The following is a 5,919-nucleotide window of genomic DNA, read 5'->3' as shown; positions in this document are numbered from 1 at the left end:
CCATGCTCTGCGCCCCCCAGCTTCCCCCCTCCCCCCGGAGCACTGTCCTGGGTTCTGAGCCACCCACCGCACCACGCCCCTGGGTCAGAGCGGTGGCCTCCTCCCACTCTCCCTGCTTCCAATGTGCTCCCCACAGCCAACTCAACCCCCAGTTATTCTTTTAAAGCTTGAATTGGATCGTGACCCTCCTCTGCTCAAAATCCCCTAGTGGTTCCCTATCTCCTAGAACAAACTCCAGCGCAGCCAACAGGGCCCTGCGGGGTTTGACCCATCCACTCCCCTGACACCCTCTCTGTTCCAGTCGCCTAGCTGGTCTCTGAACGTGGCATGTGCTCTGGCCTCAGGGCCTTGGTACCTGCTCTTCCCACAGCCTGGAATGCCCTCCCTGCAGAGAGCTGCGTGGGTCCCTCTTTCAACTCCTCTAGGTCTTCACCTGGAGGTTACCTTTTCAGTGAGGCCTTCCCTGATCCCCTTTCCAAAACCAGGACCCCCGGCACTCCCACCCCCCTCCCCTGTGTTCTTGGCCTCTATTTGTTTATGATAGCACCGAGATCACGGAATGCATCACGATTTTACGGATCTCTCGTCTCTCCCCCAGCCCCACCACTAGGCTGCAAGCTTCATTTGTCCCCTCCATGTTTAGGCAGAGATTTTTCTCTATTTTGTTCACAGCTGTAGCTCCCCATGCCTGCACACAATAGGTGCTCAACAAATCTTTGTTCCACGAATGAATAATAGTGTCCCCAACTAGCATGTGAGCTCTTGAGAACCGGGGAACTTTTATTTCTTGCCTAAATAAGTTATTAAATATAAAGGTCTTAGGCGAGTGCCTGTGAGTCAGTAGGGTCTGTCCAATAAAAGTAGCTGCCATCACCATCATCATCATCATGGTCATTTCCTCTGCATCCCGGGCACCAGGTAAGCACAAGATCAGTGCCTGTTGAACAAAAGAACGAAGGAGCCGCGGCAGCCCTTGATCTCCAGGTTGTGAGGTCGGGCCCCACCTTGGGCATAGAGACTAACTTAAAAAGAAGAAAAGAATGAGGGCCTTGGACCCCCTTGACCCCTCTTGGGAGGCAAGAGGAGAACCTTCATCTTTCCAGCCACAGGGCTGGGCCCCGGAGGCGGAGGTGGGGCCCAGAAAGCTGGAGGAGGCTCCGGATCATAAAGGCCATTTCGGCCTGTCTCCAGTCCTTGAAACACTCAGGCTAGGGGCGCCTGGGTGGCTCAGTCGTTAAGCGTCTGCCTTCGGCTCAGGTCATGGTCCCGGGGTCCTGGGATCGAGCCCCGCATCGGGCTCCCCGCTCAGCGGGGAGTCGGCTTCTCCCTCTCCGGCTGCCGCTCCCCCTGCTCAGGCTCTCGCTCTCAGTCTCCCAAATGAATACATTTTAAAAAATCTTGGGAAAAAAAAAAGAACACTCAGCCTAGGTGAGACAAGTTTAACGTTCATATGCAAGAGTGGGGAGGGAGGGAGAGGCTGGACAGGGTCCCCGAGAAAGCGCCCTCGCGCTCAACCTGAACGTGGAGGGAAGAGAACCCAGCGCACGTGAAGGGCGGAGCGCAGGTTCCCCCCTTGGCCCCTAGATGGCGCTGCATCGGAAGACTTTCAAGGCCCCTCTGGCCTCGGGCGTGCTGAACTCTATGATCTTGGGCCTCCGGGCCCGGAGCTGTGCGCTGGTTTCTGCTGCCCCCTGCTGGAGACTTTTGGTCTGCCACCCGCAAACTTGTCTCGCGTCCTTCCTTGCGCCAGGTAAGCTGCACCTGCCAGCGTGCTCTCCCCACCCACACCTCCCCGAAGCACCACACTAAGCACTTGCTGGTCTCCCTCAGACAGGAGCCTCTCAGGTAGAAACTAGGCGCAAGACATGTTGTTGATAAAGGACTCGAAGCCAGAATACAGAACAGATTCATCATTGTTAAACCCCACGATCCCACTCCAAAGAAGCTACCAGGACAGGGGCGCCTGGCTGGCTCAGAGTGTGCGACTCCCCATCGCGGGGTCATGGGTTCGAGCCCCACATTGGGGGTAGAGCTTACTTAAAAAAAAGCTACCATGATAAACGAAAACACGTTCACACAAGACTTGTACACACACGTTCAGAGTACCTTTACTCACAGTAGCTCAAAACTGGAAACGAAACAGCAGGTCCCATCCAGTGGCGCGTAAAGATAAGGCAAATTGTGGACTATCCATACAGTGGGATGCCACTCAGTGACAAGGAGCAATGAGCTACCCAAAACCCTTATGGTGAGTGAAAGAAGCCAGACATAAGTAAGTATGGCATGAGTCCATTTATACGAAATCGTAGAACAAACAATTCTACAGTAACAGAAAGCAGATCAGAGATTTCACAGAGCTGGGGGTGGGCGTGGGGCATTATTTGCAAAGGGGTACGAGGGAAATTTTGGGGGACAGAAAGAATTTAAAAAGATTTATTTACTTTAGAGTGGGGGGGGGCGGTAGAGGGAGAGAGAATCTGGAGTCGACTGGAGACGACGACCTGAGCCGAAATCAAGAGTCAGATGCCTAATCGACTGAGCCACCCAGGGACCTGGCAGGTACAGAAAAATTTTTAAAAATTATGCTGACTGGGGCACCCAGCTGGCTCAGTCCGTGGAGCATGTAACGCTTGATCTCGGGGTGGTGGATTTGAGCCCCACTTTGCGGGTAGAGCTTACTTTTAAAAAGCTATTTTGATTGAAGTGGTGGTTACACAGGATAACACATTTGTCAAAACTCATCAAACTAAGACATCAAACCAAGTGAATAAGCCAGACACAAAAAGACAAATATTGTATGATTCCACTTATGCCACGTACCAGGAGTAGTCGAATCCATAGACACAGAGAGTAGAATAGAGGTGACCGGGGGCTGGGGGAAGAGGAGGAGTGGGGAGTTAGCCTTTAATGGGGACAGAGTTCGAGTTTGGGGTGATGAAAACGTTATGGAGATGGATGGTGGTTGCACAATATGGATGATTTATGTCACCGAACTGTACACTTTAAAATGGTTAAAATGGTAAATTTTGTTATGTAGATTTTGCCATAATTTTAAAAATCTTAAAAAGTGTCATCGAACAGTACATTTTTAAGTGGATACGTTTTTTATGGTTTGTCAGTCATACCTCAGTAAAGTTGATTTAAAAAGTCTCCAAGGAGGAGTGTTCCTGCCTTGCTCTTTCTGACTATTGTAGCTTTTTTTTTGTGGCAGGTGGTGCAACCTGGGGCGGGAGCCCAGACCACTGCAGAGCCACTTAGTGGCATCCTAACTGCGCGGGACAGCCGTCTCATCCTGTAAATGAAACCGATCTCGAGTTAAGGATTCCTGCCTTCGGATCGGGTCATGATCCTGGGGTCCTGGGATCGAGCCCCACATCGGGCTCCCTGTTCCGCGGGAAGACTGCTTCTCCCTCTCCCACTCCCCCTGCTTGTGTTCCCTCTCTCGCTGTGTCTCTCTCTGTTAAATAAATAAATAAATAATCTTAAAAAAAAAAAAAAAGGATTCAATGACGCAGTCCATCTGAAGGGCTAGCGAGGATGAAAGCAAATGGTACTCGTCACAAAAATGGTCTGTGTCCGCTCAGAGACCTTGCGGTCCCAGGCCCCAAGAGTGGGGCGCGGGTGCGCGCTGTGGCCGCCAGGTGGCGCCCGGCAGCAGGCGGGCTCCGGGCAGGGGTGGAGGCCGGGCCCAGGGTCGCCGCGGGTCCGGGGCTCCTCTGGCCCGAGCGGAGGAGGGGACATTGGGCCGCGGCCCGCCTCGGGTCCCGCGGCCGCCGGACCGCCCAGGGAAGGTGCCCGCTGCAGACGGGCTCTTTGGCCCCCGTCACAGCCCCACTTTGCAGACTGGAAGGCTGAGGCGCGGGAGGCGGAGCAACCCGGGGCCCTGCTGCTGCTGGGGAACCAAGAGGGTCCCGGCTCCGGGGACCCCCCTTCCCCACCCTCCCCGCTCCAGGGCAGGCTGCCACCCCAACACCTCCCTCCGGCTCCCGGCGCCCCCAGCCTCCCAACGCCTCCCTCCTCCGGCGTCCCCCTCTCCAGCCGTCCCTAGCCCCCTCCCCCGGCGACCCCAGCCCCCGGCTTCCCCAATCACCCTTCCCCGGAGTCCCCAGGCCCCCAGCGTGCCCTTCCCCCGGCATCTCCCTCCCCGGGCGCCCATAGCCCCCTTCCCCGGCTCCCCCAGCTCCCGCGTCCTCCCCGGTGCCCCCTCCACACTTCCTGCCCCGCTGGGGCCCGGGGGCCCGCCCCCTTCCTGCCCCGCCCCGCCCCGCGGGCCGCGCGCCCCGCCTCCCCGCCGTCCCCTCCTGGCCGCCGGGCGGTCCCCACCCGAGGCCGGCGACAGCCCGGGTCCGAGGCAGGTGAGTGACTGCGCGCCCCCGCGCGCCCCGCGCCCCCTCTGCCCCGGGGAAGGGCTGCGGACGGCGGGTTCTCCTGCGTGAGGGTGGGGGCAGCGGAGGGGCCGAGGGCACGGGGGGGGGCCCTCTCCGGGGGACAGCACGTAAGTGGCATGCACATGCCTCTTCCCGAGGCCCCCGGAGCGACTTGTGGGGCGGGGGGCGCGGAGGGAGGGCGGCCGGAGAGCCGGGTACCAGGTCGTCTACTAGGCTGAGGGGAGCCCTGAGAGCGCCCACTCCGGAATCAAGGCCGCCTGAGCTCGAACCTCCACTCTGCGCCTTCCTGGCCGTGGGTCCTCTGAGCCTCGGTCGCTCTTTCTCAGAGGGGACTCACAGAGCACAGTGCCCGCCCATGGGGCTGTTGGAGGCTCGGGGGAACACAAACTTGTCTCCCCTTAGCACAGCGCCTGCTCAGGGCTGTTGTTACTGCTGCGGGTCTAACCTGACCTGACCCGGCAGGAGCGCTCGGGACCGGGCCAGGGGTGCAGCTCCCTGGCGCCCCTGGCTTTGCCAGTTTTGAGCACGAGAAGTTGGGCACAGGTCTCCCGCGTCTGCATCAGCAGAAAGCCTGGGGGGGGCAGATCATTTGCGGTGGCAAGGCTGGGGGGTGGCCGGCCCCAGGAGCCGGGGCCCTCGTAAGGCCACCCCTCAGCCCTACCCATCTCTGGCCTCCGTGCTGGATCCTCGATCTCCTGTCCTGACCTTGCATGAGTGGCCTCTCCCGGGGCTGGGCTGTGACCCCAGTCCCCAGGGATGGGAACAGCTTGTGGTGGCCCGAGGTTCCCAGGCTCGGCCAGACGTCTGCTCCGGGCAGGACTGGGCAAGGGGTCAGCTCTCAGCTGGGCCTGGGCAGGGGGATGGTGCGGCCAGGGGGCTCTTCCCTGAACCCCAGCCCACCCCTCCACGCTCTAGTGCCTGTGTGCATTCGCGTGTGAGCCAGTGTGGGGGCAGCCCTCCTGTCCCTGGTCCCCTGCTGCGCCTCTCCCACGCCTGAAGCCCCCCACGTCTACCCAGCCTCCTTGCCTGCGCCTAGGAGCTGGGTGGGAGGCCAGGCTCACCTCTCTGGCCCCCTCTCCTCACTGGGAGGTGAAACCCAGGGCTGGCATCTTTCTTCACTCCCCTACCCCATTCCCTATCAGACTTTCCCAGAAGAGGAAACTGGCTTTCCAGGCAGACATAGAGGTCACTGCACTGCTGTCTGCCTGCCCCCCACCCCAAGCTGCTGGGGAGGGTGCTGGGGTCAGGCTGCTGGGGTCTGGCAGGGCAGCCGCTGCTGTGCTCTCCAGCCTCTCCTTGGCGTGGCCTGGGAAACACTGAGAAAGAGCCTCCCTGGACGCAGGAGGGCCCGGCCATTCTAGCCCTGAAGTCTTAGCCCCGAAGTCCTAGCCCCACCGTCCTAGCCCCGAAGTCCTAGCCCCGCCGTCCTAGCCCCAATCCTAGCCCCGAAGTCTTAGCCCCGAAGTCCTAGCCCTGAAGTCCTAGCCCTGAAGTCTTAGCCCCAAAGTCTTAGCCCCGAAGTCCTAGCCCC

Source organism: Phoca vitulina, unplaced genomic scaffold (assembly GCF_004348235.1).
Source record: "Phoca vitulina isolate PV1807 unplaced genomic scaffold, GSC_HSeal_1.0 scaffold115, whole genome shotgun sequence".
Lineage (NCBI taxonomy): Eukaryota > Metazoa > Chordata > Mammalia > Carnivora > Phocidae > Phoca > Phoca vitulina.
This window is presented reverse-complemented; position numbering follows the sequence as displayed.